Source organism: Strongylocentrotus purpuratus, unplaced genomic scaffold, assembly GCF_000002235.5.
Source record: "Strongylocentrotus purpuratus isolate Spur 01 unplaced genomic scaffold, Spur_5.0 spur5_scaffold_9, whole genome shotgun sequence".
NCBI lineage: Eukaryota > Metazoa > Echinodermata > Echinoidea > Camarodonta > Strongylocentrotidae > Strongylocentrotus > Strongylocentrotus purpuratus.
In genome coordinates, this window is record NW_022145615.1 from 3,638,478 (window position 1) to 3,653,227 (window position 14,750).

At 36.9% G+C, this 14,750-nt stretch overlaps 1 protein-coding gene across 3 annotated transcripts in view; it reads left to right on the plus strand.

Moving 5' to 3' along the window:
* Positions 1–14,750, plus strand: part of LOC100893812 (leucine-rich repeat-containing protein 15) — a 59,025-nt gene that overhangs the window by 30,139 nt on the left and 14,136 nt on the right. For 2 of the 3 annotated variants that reach the window (XM_011676979.2, XM_003725963.3), the window contains one exon: positions 9,410–9,534. The gene's annotated coding sequence lies outside the window, so the exon portion shown is untranslated. Of the gene's footprint in view, positions 1–3,852; positions 4,411–9,409; positions 9,535–14,750 lie in introns of those variants that run through there. The other variant, XM_011676980.2, reaches the window with a different exon arrangement.

Here is a 14,750-nt window from a genome sequence, read left to right on the forward strand (position 1 = left end):
AAAGTAACAATTTGTAACGAGGCACTTAACAAAGACGTATACAATAAATTGCTTGCATTACGAAATTGCTTATTCTGTATAAATGTTCACAAAATGCGCTAATAAAAGTACACATTGAAGCCAACGACACCCCGGCGATCAGTCATGATTATAATATAACAAGTGGTCGGAAATGTGCACGTTCTTGTGGTGCGTTGTTGTGGATAATTGTATTTTCCGTAGTTTTCTACAAGTCCATTAGTCTATTCACTACACGGTCACAATAACTCGTAAACTCTTTCTCCGAAGTCATTCTTCACACACTTCACTGAGTTACAAAGGGAGCAAAAGGAACTCACAAGATGCATTTTGTTAGACACGAGATATTCTTATCTCACGTGGGGAGCTTATTTTTTGTCGTGCATTGAATCACGGTTGAGCTATCATGAGAAATGAAGAATGAACCAGGGATGCCAGTTTTCAGGCAATAGCCTGAATTCAGGCCCTGGCAAGTTATTTTCAGACCATAGTTTAGGCTTTTTTGTGTACAAATAGCTCATTCTAGGTGATTTTCAGGCCCTCTGATCAATTCTACTTGGCATCCCTGATGAACGTTTTGAGAGTATTATCTCTATCTCTCTCTCTCTCTCTCTCTCTACCTCCCCCTCTCTCCCTATCTCTCCCCTCTTCTCTCTTTCTTTCTCTCTCCCCCCTCTCTCTCTCTCCCCCTGTCTCTCTCCCTCAAAAAAGGTGGATTAAACTTCACCATACAAGTTAACTTCCTCAATACGTTGATTCTTCGTAAGTACAATCCTTCTTATCGTCACGTTCGTTGTCTTGACTTATAGACTTGTTCACCGTTATTTTGCGTAATCTTAAGCTTCTACGATCCCATAATAAGCCGATTTTCTTGACGGGTTTAACTTGCAAAGATCACCCGTAAAGCTCTTTAATATTGAATCGTGTTATGCAGATCGTATTAAAATAGTTCTTAGTACGCAAACTCTGGTATCTTCCCTGCATGGGCCCTGACCAACTTCGATCGTAAAAACCAGGGGGGGGGGGGGGGGGGGCGTTTCACAAAACTTGTCATCGGTGACAAATGACAGTTTCTGTTATAAGTTACTGAAATCCTTGCTTCTGATTGGTTATCAGCAGATTTGTCACTGATTTGTGTCATTTGTCATTGAAAAAAGGCTTTGTGAAACGGGTCTCAGATGTATCTCCAACCCTGCTTCAATCAATAAGTGTATCTTACCATGCATTGTGTCTACCTGTAACATGAAATTAATCGTAAATTACTATTGCTTGTAAAGTTACGATTGATTGAAGAGGATTGAAGGATGATTAAGGAGATAAAACTTTTTTAATCGTAACTTTTCATGTTAACTTGGTTAAGTGCCCTATTCTATATCATGAGGCATGACTGAAATCCGTTTTTACAACTTTTTTGTGTTCAGTCTTTTTACATTGTATCTGTATAATGCAAACTTTCTTCGTCATTATATATATATATATATATAACGAGACATAAAAACATTTTGTTGTAATTGCTTCTATGCAATACACCGTTATGTCCCTTCTTCAAATTTCTCTAATGTCTTTTTGATGTTTCCATTTCGTCAATTCAAAAACTTTGATAAGGGAGCTCTTATTGTGGATGTATTTTGAAGGGTCCAATTCAGCTCGAATTTTCCTGTTTTCAATCAATTTGTCTTCATTTCAGCGAGGAAGTCTTGATTAAAATGTCACACACAATCTCTTCGCTCGACTCTATTATAAGAATAGAAATACCTTCGTGCGGTCCATTAGTTTTTATTTCACTTCAATACATTTCTGAATGATAGAATATCCAGTGCAAATTGATATTAACAAAAAACTCTTCCTGTCCATACATTTGCGCTATCAAATATATGAACGCCTTGGAAATAAGTGGTTGCATTTAGCATCAACAGAAAACTCTCTATTCTTGGTTCTCTGCATGCCATTTTGCATCGCCGTTGCTCTCCCAACAGATAAATTGAACTGCCACGTTTCCATGGAAACATGCACCTGTACGCTTCCCCTCTCTGTTTTTGTATTCTTATATCTTCATTATTTAGCATGTATATTCATCGAATCCTCTTCTGTTGGCATTTCTGCGGTATACCATCATGTTAAGGCAGAGAGTAACGGAAAGGTTGCCGTCGTTCATGAGAAGAGCAAGAGGAAACACACGATGATCAAAGTGCATTCAGAAGAAACGGGAGCGCTAGAATTACCTAAAGGGTAGTAGTATGTATACTGATATCGTATATTGTCATAAGCTTGATGACGGAGTATGTATGATGATTATGATGATGATGATGATGACGACGATGAATATTAAGAGGATAATGAGAAAGGCCTTCTGCGACGATTGATCGACTAAAACTAGTAATTGGGATACTAACTACTACTACTACTACTACTACTACTACTACTACTACTATGCTACTAGGACGATGACGACGATGACGATGATGACAAAGACTATACAACAATCATCATGACTATACTATCAGTATTACTACTACTATTACTACTTCTAATATTACTACTACAACTTCTACTACTGCTGCTGCTCCTACTATTATACATATATATATATATTTATTTTTATAAGCGATATATCTATAATCCAACCATTATTTCTATAGCCCTAAACTTCCACCACACATCAGAATGTCGTTTTGAATGAATATAGTAACCACATGAAGAATATTACCTGTCAGGGATGATAACATCCAATGGAAATGATGAAAATGTGATGAGACGTGGTTCATTCAAACTGGAAAAGCCGGAACTGTATTGATATGATGATTCGACTCTGATACTACAAATCGTATCAAAATTGAAATTTTATATGCGCCCACGTCTATTCGCTTAAAAATCATATTCATCATGTTTACAAGGTAGAATATGCATTTCTCTCCTTATATAGAAGTAAGCAATGGCTCTATTGTTGTGATTAATGTACAGATCTTTCTCGTTGGTTCACGATTGCTTTTTGAAATGATATTGGTTGTTTGACATAATTAGTTGTGCGAAAGAAGAAAGAAGACAACTATGTTCTTAGAATTACTAAGATGAAAACAGTATTTTATGCAGAAACGTGGATATTTGATACTATATTTGTGGAAAATATAATAATTTTGTTTAAAAAAAAATGTATTAAAGGCGAATACATTAACAAATCGCACGACCCGTTGAATTATGTGGTCAAGTTAAACATCTTGAACAATCCGAAAATAGTCATATTTTAATAAGGTATGAATAGGTGCTCCAATGGAAATTTAATGAAATACATTTGATCCTGCTCTATTCTTCAGAGAGATAGATAGAGGGGTGGGAGGGGCAATACATTATATTGGGGAGAGGCGAGTATGAAGGTTTAGAGGAAATGGAAAAGGAAAGAGAGGGATAAGGCAGGGTGAAAGAGATAAACTAAAAAGACGGACAGACCAAAGGAAGGAGAGAGAGGGGAAAGAGAGAGAGAGAAAGAAAGAGAGAGAGAGAGAGAGAGAGAGAGAGAGAGAGGGGGGAGGGGAGAGAGGGGGGTGTGTGGACATACAGTAACAAGTAGGATGCTCGGACTAACATGGGGGGGGGGGGGCAGCGAGGTCGATTTAAGGAAAGCAACATAAAAGTGCATTAAGAGAGAGAGAGATAGAGAGTGAGCCAGAGAAAGAGAGAAAGAGAGAGAGAAAGCAAAACAAAAGAGAGAGAGAGAGAGAGAGAGAGTGAGCCAGAGAAAGAGAGAAAGAGAGAGAGAGAGAGAGAAAGCAAAACAAGAGAGAGAGAGAGAGAGAGATAGAGACAACACGGAGGACAGTGGTAGTACAAACTGAATATACATGCCTTTAGTAGGAGCAAAATGTTGAAGGCAATAATAGTCAGAGAGCTAGTATAACTAGGCAGACAGCCGCAGAGCAGAATTGGCGGGAATCTGTCGAGCAGTGATAATTGCAGAGTGACGCACATCTGCTAATATCCAAGCAGTCATTTCAAGACCTGTTCGACCTCAGAGAAAGATCTCTCTCCTCCAAGGCACTCGCTTTCCCGCTCTCCATCCACAGCGGGGCTCCTTTATACTGCTCTCCCTGCATCTAGAGGCAGACAGACAGGCGGGAAGTCACACTGAGTATGCTTTCTATCAGGACTCAAGGAATAATCATTTTCATAATACGCTATTTCTCTTGACAATAGCTGATGATCAGCTTTGCGATTTTCTTAAAAGTGACATTTTAAAAACAACACCATTGATCTCTTGCTGCAACCATCTGAAAAGAATCGATTCAGTGTATCGATAATCTTACAGAGCTGTATTGTGGTGACGACGTTCTATGAAAATGGTATTTTCTGAAATACATGTTATATGATTGGATTATATCAATTTCACTTGTGGTGAAAGTGAGTATACTATTATTGTATTTCAATTTTAATAGCTATCTTCCAAACATCTGATCATAGCATCCCTTTTTTACTATTAAGTCTGACTTCTTCTGTTGGATTTTGGCATTATAAGCAATGTGAAAAATAATTCGATCTAAACATTTTCACAAAATATTTTTTTTTTCTTTCATTAGGCAGTTGAAAAATGCGTAAGCGTACTTCTCATATTAAGTCTCAATAATAATAATGATAATAATACTTATAATATTATTATTTATTTAAAAAATGATAACAACAATAATAATAATATTAAGAAGAAAAAACAATAATAATTATATGCGTTTCTTGTACAGTGCATAATTGCCCATTTTTAACAGGTGTTGCAAGGTCATGAGTTTATATGACAATTCTTTTATAGTTGTAATGCCGATGAAACAAATCCGGAGTAAACAACTGGCAATGTAAAAATTGACAATGGTTTGAGAACCTTGTCAATAATGTATTCGTGAAGATTTTTGAAAGCACAATTTCTTTTGTTGATATACATGTATCACTGACAAATTCATGGTTTACTTTGCAATTATCTTATTTATCCTTGTACGCGGCAGCATGTTGTCACTGCAGCAAAGCCCAAATTACTGAAGCATCATTTCACTCTACTACGATTTTTTTTTTACTTGCATATTGATTCCAATTTTATTCGTACTCGTTCATTTTATTTTAATATGCCATGAACCTTTTACCCCAAATATCAACCTAATACTTTTTTTCTTTTTTTTTCATTAACAAAATATCCCCGACGTAATTTTATTACTATCTTGAATGAAAATAAACCAATTTTTTGTTACCCGTTCATTTTTTTGTGAAAAAATGGATATATGGCAGATTCATCACTTTGTGAAAAACTCACAGTTGTGCATAACATTTCACATACTAACAACAATGCAGAATGCCACAGTAAGATTTTCACGATTGTAGTAAATAAGGATATAAAAGAAAAAGACATCGTTCCCAATTTCTATTTTCATAATGCAGCTTTAACAGTATTATTGTAAGGCAAGAGTGAGGAGCTTAAATTGTCAAAACGGAAGATTTTTCCTCAATACGAGGTCGATTTTTGTTCTTTCATTTGTGTCAAAGAACTGGAGTACTTAAATAAAATTTCCTTTCAGGTCGAATTAAGTTCTTTCTCGAATTTGTAGTGCACGAATCGATTGGAAATAGTAGAAATACAGAGGGAGAGAGAGAGAGAGAGAGAGAGAGAGAGAGAGGTAGCGGGTAGAGCAAACGTGAGAAATAGTGAGAGCGAGAGAGAGAGAGAGAGAGAGAGAGAGTGTGAATAATTCGTTTGATTTGCAGTTGGCATTTCCCTTTCGCTCAAGCTGAGTACATTTTAAAGTTCATTCTTCATTCTCTGAGTCAACAATCTGTGATAGTAAAGCTGGGCATGAAATGCCTTCACGCATGCCCTAAAACCCACAAAAACAAAGTTTATCTAAAAAAAAAAAAAAAAAAATCGTCTTTTTGAGACTACCACGATCATAATCAGATTTATATTGTATTATATGCATATACAATTTTCATGTAATCTATTGTACATGTATTATTTGTTGATATGTAATTTAAAAATGGGAAGATATAAGGCAGGAAAGTTCAGAGATTGTGCCCAATCTTAAGAAAGTCGAAATAACACGAGTAGATTACTTGTATCACATTTTATCGTATAGTTCAAAAGATGCCAAAAAAACGTAAAATACTGTACCACTAAAAATGACCGTCATTTTATTCTTCGACATACTGCAAATAGGAAGATGATGGCGGAATTGAATAAAAAGAAAGCGGTGAATCTGCAGAATGTATACATTAAAGTCATTATCATTAAAAAAAGAAAGTTGTAATTACTTGTATTTGCGAAAGAACACGCTAAATATGTCAGTATAATCTTTCATATGTTTTCTTCAACTTGAGCCAGCAACGGCGTCATATAAAAAATCGTATAACGTTCTCCCAATTCGGCAGACCGCTGCTCAAAATACCGATGAAAATACTCAAGAAAAGACTTAGAAAAGACAATTTCTTTCTACATCTGCTATACGGACACGCTTGCTTTCCAATATAATCATCTTCTTTTTTTCTTAATTTCTATCTCAGAAGCAAAAAGAGTACTCATAGCTGGAAACCGTGTTATGTTTCCCCGAATCGTGACACAGTCAACATGTGCCGGTCTGCTCTATGGGTATACACCCAATGCAATAAGACATCTTCCCCTCGAGTCATGAAATTCATCTTGCCCATCCCGAGGGGGGAGAAGAACGTATTGACACCCCTTTCGTTCCCTATCCCAAATCCTGCAGTATCTTTTAACACTCAGATCTACCACGGAACGCCGATGGTGTAAACAATATCTTGCATATACATTCTGTAACGAAGCTCATGTTTAGGCTGCGGGCCTCGCATTTCATCACATGAGACTTAACGTGGATTAGAAATCTTTTGAAACGTTTGATCTGTGGAGACCTGTCTATTAAACATTTGAAATCAGTCGTTGATAAACCGTCGTGAGGACGAAGCTCAAGCTGATAGATGTATATAAACAAGTTCTCCATACATACTTATCGGCAGCAGATTGTAACGTTTTGTTTAGCCCATAAGAACCCATCACAAGACTGAGCTTCATAAAAAATGAATATTTATATAGGTCTGATAAGGCCAAAAAAAGAGACCTAATATTCATCTTTAACGGTAACATTTAAACACTCAAGTACGAAATGGAAGCACTTGAATTTTGAATTATTATATATTATATAAAATGTTAAATAATTTTTCAAAACGGTCGGGAAAAGAATATTGTATGTTCCATGTTCAAATACTACACCGTGTTTTGTGTGAAAGAGGAATTGGCCATCTTATTATTTCTTCATTTCTTATTACGTCTCGTAAATGCACAGGAGGGGGCAAAATCTTCTGACAGTCTGCTTTTTCCATTTTTTAAAGATTAATATTTGAATTTGATTCGAGAGTAGCTCTCATTAATTATCTCGATGTCGCAACACTTTGGATGAAACTGTCATCAGTGCTTAATTTTTTGGAGAATTTATTTGAATATACTTTACCAACTTGTCTAAATATGACATGCGCGACCGGGAGAGGTGTAATTGGAACTATGGATACGGATCTGCGATTTCCATATTCGATTATTAATATATTGAGGGATTGTGATATTAGAAATATAAACAAAATATAAGATAGTGCGGCGTCAATGTATATCAATTCAATGATCTTGAATTGGGGTTCAAAGAAAGTAAGAATATAAGGTCACTGTTACTTTATTCCTTCGAACAAAGAGAAGTGTGTTCTTGAGTGACAGCACAGTGCACCTATTCTCCATGTGACATTATTGGGCGCCAATTATGTCGTTTAGATTCATGCAGGGGTTTCTTGCGCTCTGTATTAAGTAAAAGCTTTCAGGTGAAATGCCTCTCTATCAACTCTTGTAGACTTGCAACATAGCTTGAGCAAAGCCCCAAAGGTTAAGTATGATATAAGCTCACTAAGGTTGCAATGCAGGTATTCCTGCCTATGGCATGTGTATCATAGAGAGCTGACTCTTCTCAAAACCCATTGTCACGGTTGTAAAGGATAATGCAGATGGGATGTCTTCTCAGACTTTTTGGGAGGCGGCCTAGTTCTTTCTCAGTTCGCTTTCTACACTTTGTATCGAGGAAAGAGGAGGCTTTAATGTGAGGGTATACTGTGCTTTCATACAAAGTGATATAAAATATTAATGATCTGAAGAAAGAATATCAAAATGTTGGTAATGAGGAGAAGCAGGAGCATAGTGAGTCAAGAGAAGCCCCCCCCCCCTGCTCTATAGAAACAGTCTTATCATGTTTTTCAAGTCGAGTATTATTCCCTTCTGTCAGAAAACAATTTCTATCATAAATACCTTTCTTGAGAAGAAAACAAAAAAGCATTTTCTCCTCATATGTCTTTCTATCTCTCCTTTTTTCAGGCTCTCTTTCTCCTTCTCTTACTCTCTCTCTAAAAGATTTAGGTGAGCGCCCCCATTGCCAAAGGCCAATTTTCTACCCCATCATCCTTATCATTCAGTGCACGCCCCTACCCACTAAACTCACATACTTGAGACGCATTAAACGAATTAGCAAATAATTCGATTTTGAGCTGAAGTCGGTTATCCATCGCCTAGCATCCTGGGCGAGCCTGTATATTTGCTAAGACAGGCATGGATTGGTTCATGCCAAAAACCCTTCAAACTTTACCAAAACTAAATCCATCCATTAAGAAAAAACAATCCAAAAATAATGAGATTAACCTTCCTAGCGTGCACTTTTACCTGAGGGTGTATTGAATCGTGTTGATAAATATTTTGGAGCGCTTATATTGTTGAAATATTATCGCACAATAATCTGGCTGCTTATTTTTGTCTCTCTCCCGATTTTAAAAAAAAAATTAAAAAATATTTCACGTATATACATACACATATATACATACACATATACACACACTTTTTTCTTTCATTCTTTCGGTTAGATTTTGTTAAGAACCAGCTCTATGAATGCCTTAGCATGTCTATATTTACAAACCAGACCAAATCCCGATGTACTACATGAAATGTTGCATTAGAATCACCATTTCCAACGCTTTAAATTGTTCATAAATAACAAAAATAATGCATTGTATATTCTGTCTCTTTCGCGATGTCATTTCTTGCTTAAACATATGTCTATCTCAGTATCATAAACTAATATACACGGCACATTTGGATATTCCCTGTAAAATCATCAAAGTATTATGTTTAAAAAAGACATTCATCTTCATGAGATATGAACATACATGATTCCAAATTATTTTGCTTCCCCTGTTAACTTTGACGTTGTATTTGTTATGAAAAATACATTACTGGTGCATTGCTAACTGTTGTTCATTAATATATTGTGTCATCTAGTATGACTATTTACCAATTCGAATGAGTTATCTTTTCCCTGTTATCTTTCAGATCGCATCTTTGGGTGTGAGTTGGTTTAAAGAAAGGACTACTATAGCCGCTTTCACATCTTGACATTTTACTCGTCTATTCGCGGTCTCTTCTTTGAGTTCCTTGGGACTTTGTTCAGCAAGCTGGTAAGTTACATCCTCTTTATTTCACCATAATAGTTTCGGTAACGTGAACTAGTTAGAGAAAGAGAGAGGGACGCTTTTGGAGGACAATAGATCCTCCGTTAACGGGACATATTATGTTCCGCATCAGTGAACACACACTACTTAATGCGCCGCTTTCCAGAGATTCTCTGGCAGTGATTTCACCGATTCTAAATGATGAAGGCGCTCAACTGGAGGTTTATAGATCTACAATTAACTTTGTTTTATTACAATCAGCACAGTAATCACAGATTACCCTAAAAAATTATTGGGTTATCATTCCTATGGGACATCTAAAAATGATTAATTTCAAGAAATTGAAGTCAAATCGGTCATGCTGGACTTCCTAACTAGATGAGAAGCAGATTGCATACAGAAAGGTTTTTACAGATGCGGGACTTAGTGTGCTCAATATAGGATATCCTCTGTCCTCCGAAAATATAACATCTATATATCATTCTCTTTCTCTCTCTCTCTCTCTCTCTCCCTCTCTTCCTCTCTATAATGATAATAATAATGATGGCTTCTTGTATAGCGCACATGTCCGTCGCGTTGTGACGATCCTGGCGCTGCCCCAATTTCTCTTTCGTTATCTCTCCCTTTCTTTATATCTTCTTTTATTTCATTTTCTTCCCGTATATATATATATATATATATATATATATATATATATATATATATATATATATATATGTCTCTATCTCCCCTCTGTTTTGTTTAATCTTTTTCTTTTCATGTGTTCTCTCTTCCTGTCATCTCTCCCTCTCTCTCTCTCTCCCCCCACTTTCTTTATTTGTCTTCCTTTCTGCCCAACCCCTCTCTCTCTCTCACACACACACACACACGCACGCACACACACACACACACACTTTCTCTCTCTCTCTCTCTCTCTTTTCCAGTCTCCGAGTACTCTGGTGTTATCTAGCTGCTAGCATACATACAATGTACAGTTACGTCTCTCAAATTAACCGCATTTGTCAATAACCCTTTAAACACGTGAAAAATAAATTTTCCCGCACCTTACAAGATATTTCCCTTTGAAATATGTCGTTGGATGTCTACTCCACTCGTGGCGTTTAGACCGATTGTGTTTCCCTTTAGGAAGCTATTTTGGTCTCATTTGTTTAATATCCTGTTTGGGTTTTATAAATCACAAATTCTGCGAAAATTCGATCATTGGTTACTTATGTATTCTACATCATGATAACACCGACTCACTTCCACACGATGCCTTCGGTAGAGCAGGCGATCATAATGTAAGTTGAGATGCTTACTGGATTAGCGCATCTGTTGGGGGATTCTGATTTATCTGCTAAATATCTTGTTTCAAATCTGATCTAGCGTAATACATTACAACTTAGCGTGCGGAAGTAAAGCGTATTCGCGCCTAAGGCGTGTTGTATAACTAATTTTAACGAGAGGATTACCAAATGAACGAAACGGATGGATTGCTTGGGGGATTTCCTACTGCAACTCTTTCTGAGTAGTACAGAAAGGCTAATGAGGAATATCTTTACCTCTCACGACAGACAGCCTTACCCGGTAGGGTGTCATTTTCTCACTTCAGCATCTGACAGAGGATGCGGTTTAAAGGGTATTCGCCCCTTGGCGTTTATATGCTAACCCTTTTTGTAATTCATCTTCATTCTGAATTGCAGATTTTTTTTTCTCAGAAAGGTATAAATATATCCTGAATTGTCTGTGATTGATGAAAAGTGATCAGATTTCAGATTAAAACGAGGAAAATGCGACGCTGAATTCTGTTTAAAATGGCGCCAGGAGAGTTATGGAGGATTATGGCGATAAATTATCTTTTCACTGTGCGGAATTCCCGAAAGATTATTAACCATAGAATAGCCGTTCGAGTAAAGAAAATATAACGCTGCTATAAGTGCACTCTAGCTGAATTGTTCTATACCATAATTCATATACTAATTGCATCTGGATAAGAGATATTGGCCATGATATTAACAGCGTTGTGGAAACAATAAGATATGGCGATCTCTCCCGTGCATTGGCGCTCATACAAAAGGCCTGGTAAAGAGTGCACACGCTTGAGTGCTGAATAAAATATGGTGTACTATGAAACTTTAAATCTAATCATCTAATATTTCATAATGCCTGATTTCCCCTGCGACCTGTGACTCTTAGAACAGACGTTGTTGGCGCAGGAATAGTCATCTAGCCGTCCTTATCACTTTGCTCGTTTGTTTAATGGTTATAGTTATAATCCGTACACTCAGAGTTTGTCATGAATCTTACATAAAGGTCACAGGTGGGTTAGATATTAAACACGGAATAGGATTAGGTTGGTAGGAAGGATTATACAATGTACCCCTATAAAACGAGCAGGGGCGTAGCACAAGGTCATGAGGCTGAGAAGGGCAGTAGTCTAGGGAATAGAAGGGAATTAAAAACTAGCTGAATGGGGGTGCAGTGTATTCCCATAGACACAATAGAGCAAATTATTATTGAGTCATCTTCTTTCTACTTTTTTAAAACTCTCTCTCTCTCTCCTTCTCTTTAATTCTCTCTCCATCTCATTACTATTTTGATTCGATAGGGAAGAACCCAAGTAAAATTGCTTTCGTTTGCATTCTCTAACTTTATCACATTCACAAGGCATTTGAATTATGAAGCAATAAAAAGTGGGAGCTATCAAGTTCAATTTCAAACGATTTTTTTCTTTCAATCGTTGTCGTATCTTAAACCTTTAAGTTTTGTTCTAGCGTAAAAATGTGCTCGATACACGTCAAATGAAATAAAGCATGCATTAACGCAGAATGATATAACTAAAAATGTATCCTTGACCTATACAGTGACTGGAAGGAAAACATTTTCATAAGGCTCTCGATTTATGAAGCTATATAAAGTAACGGATTTCATAAAGTTGAAGGGCGACTTTTTCATCGTATCTTTTAGATTGTACTTGTACATTTTTTTAAAATTGATAATGTAAGATTCTGCCTGAGACGCGTCGAATCAAATAAAACGTGCTTCATGGCAATATATCACAAGGGGCATCGTGTTTATCTCCTAAAAGATGGAAGGAGTGAAATTTCACAAAGAGATTAAGTTATAAATAAGAGTTTTTAAGTTCAAGATCAAATGCAATATTGTCAGTTGAATGATTATGATATCATATACACTCATTTTGGTATTGTATTCTACTTTGAGAGTCTGTCTGAGACACAAATCTAATGAAAACGTGCCTCGACTCAAAAGAGTTTGACTGAAATATATCTATGACATATACGTCCGTAGTGAAATGGAGTACAGACATTCAATAAACACAGGAATTCTGATACAGTAATAGATAGCAGAGCCTTCATGTTCACATCGAATGTTGGCCTTTCAGATATTTCCCTTTTTGTTGATTTTTCGCTTAATAAGGCGCAAGATTCTGTTTGATAAACGTTGGTTGAATTAAACGTGCATAGATCTGCGACCAGCAAATATAAACCTCAAAGTTGTCAAGGTTTCGTCTTATCTTTCATGTTAGTGGAGTATTAAAATAAAATTATTTTACTCCACAGGGAGATTAGAGGATACATAAACTCTTTAAGGTTTCGGAATGAAACAAAATATTTTCTTATATTAATTCATTCTCTCTTGAATAGCCAGTTTTGTTATTGACAGCTTTCGTAATACGATGAGAATCAACAACTTCGAAGTAATATGAAATATAACTTTCCTCGCTATATTTATATCTCTTGAAAGTTTGTTTGTATATGTTTTTATATTCTATTTAGTTCTAATATGTCACTTAAATAGAAACGAACGTGCGTCAACGCACACTCAGGAAATATAATCCTCATTACTGTCATTCCGTCCTCCCAACATTGTTGATGAAGAAGAGATTGTCACGAAACAATCGTTTATAAAGCAATTGAAACGTTTTTTTTATGGGAGTCATCAAGTTCGAATCATATAAAGCTAGGGCGGACTGATCTTTTATTTGTAAAGTGGTATTGTGACTGTATACCATGCAGGATCCTCACGATAACACATCAACGTCACCTTGGTCGGGCAGAATACTGACACGATTTCTCGTGTTAAATTGCATGTATACTCGATAAATACGTGATGTATTAGGAGTGAAGTGAAGTGAATGAAATGTGTTGTGAGAAAAACATCATGTACTTGAAATACTTGAGATGGGAGAGGGAGGGAGTGGGAGAAAGAGAGGGGGGAAGGAAAGCATAATATTTGTATCGCCGTTCACTTTATTTACGACATCGTATTGAGTTGTATTAAGTATTAATCGAGAATCGCGCCTGCCTGGTTGATATTAACTCCATATTATTATCTCTGGTGAGGATTTTATTGATTTGATCATGAGCCCATTAGTCAAAGTTGGATTCATTATTCGACATGATGAATCGGCCTTCAAAAATGATTTCGATATGAACGGAGTTGTTTCGTGTTTGATCCAGAGTCAATTATTGTTTAATTAAGTATAGGGTACAATAGGCTTTTCTGTAAAATCATGGGCAGTACCCAGGCGCGGATCCAGGATTTCTTAGGGGAGGGGGCCCAACTTTTTTTTTTTTTGCTCCCGAAAATTTGAAAATCGCGCCGGCCGAAAAGTCGCTCAGTGGGGGGGGGGGGGGGGGGGGGTACAGAGCACAATTTTTTTTTTTTTTTTTTTTTTTTTTTGTTGCTCCCGAAAATTTGAAAAACGCGCCGGCCGAAAAGTCGCTCAGTGGGGGGGGGGGGGGGGGGGGGGGGGGGGGGGGGGGGGGGGGGGGTAGTGAGCACATTTTTTTTTTTTTTGATCCTCAAAAAAATTTCAATTTGCACCCCCCCCTTGAGCGCCAGGGGGGGGGGCCCAACCCCCCAAAAAGGTAAAAATCACGTGATTTTACATGATTTTTTTCTCAAGGGGGGGGGGCCCGGGCCCCCCGGGCCCCCCCCCCTGGATCCGCCACTGGCAGTACCTCTTTTGTAGGAGATGGCAAATTGCTTATGCACATAGGCGTGCTGGAAAGTGGAGTTTAGCATTGAAATGCTCAATATCTGGATATCTAAATATCTGAAATGTATATATTGCACACTATTCTACCTATATTCAACTTTGATACAAATGCTAATTAAATTTCTAAACTATTTGAATTTCCAACTGATATCAAAAACATGAATATAATATAATTTGCCTTGGTATAATTATCCGAAAGGAAAAGGGAAAGGATAGTTAG